General features: G+C 59.8%; 1 protein-coding gene across 1 annotated transcript in view; it reads left to right on the top strand.

The window, feature by feature from the left end:
• BZRAP1 (benzodiazepine receptor (peripheral) associated protein 1) overlaps nt 1–666 on the top strand; it is a 25911-nt gene that overhangs the window by 4476 nt on the left and 20769 nt on the right. The gene's annotated exons all lie outside the window — the stretch shown is intronic.

Here is a 666-nt window from a genome sequence, read left to right as displayed (position 1 = left end):
CCCCTGTTGCGAAGGCGAGGGACCCCACCCCGGGCCCCCAGAACTTGGAAGTCTGGCTTCTCTCCATCCTCTCTCCTTGAGTAGCACTTAGGTCCACCTCCTTCTGGGAAGAGGGGTGGGAGAAGCGACTCCATAGCGACCCAAGTCTCGGGGTGTGGGGTGCTTCTTGCTAGATTTTGCCCCCCTGCCTGGCCCAGGGAGGGAGATGCATCCATCAAGACTTGTCCTTCTCTGGAGTTTGCACAGATAAATGGGGGGTGCCACGGGGTGGGCTTGGGGGGAAGCCTTAGGAAGGCCTGGCCAGGTTTTGCATTGCCGGAGGCCAAGCCCAGATTTGGATTGTCCAGAACCCCTAACTCTGGGAACACCACATCCCCTGGGACCCAGGTGGCCGCCTAGTTCTCTGCCAGTCATGGAAGGACACCAGGGCAGTTATTGAGTGCAGAGCAGGGCTGCTGCTGGAAGGAGCTAAAAAGGGAAAGCTTTGGCCTGGATAAGGGACCCATCTCCCAGGGCACACATGGGTCTCAGGATCTCAAAGCACAATGTCTGGAGAACTCAGAGGTGCAGCCTCTGCAGTTCCACATCAGGTGGAGATGATGGGATGGGGTGGGGAGAGAGAACCCCCCCCCCCCCCCCATCCCCCCCCCCCCACACCCAGACTGT

This window comes from Myotis brandtii, unplaced genomic scaffold (genome assembly GCF_000412655.1).
Source record: "Myotis brandtii unplaced genomic scaffold, ASM41265v1 scaffold1170, whole genome shotgun sequence".
NCBI classification, from domain to species: domain Eukaryota; kingdom Metazoa; phylum Chordata; class Mammalia; order Chiroptera; family Vespertilionidae; genus Myotis; species Myotis brandtii.
The sequence above is the reverse complement of the archived record's forward strand: the minus strand, read 5'-3'. Positions and strand labels throughout refer to the sequence as shown.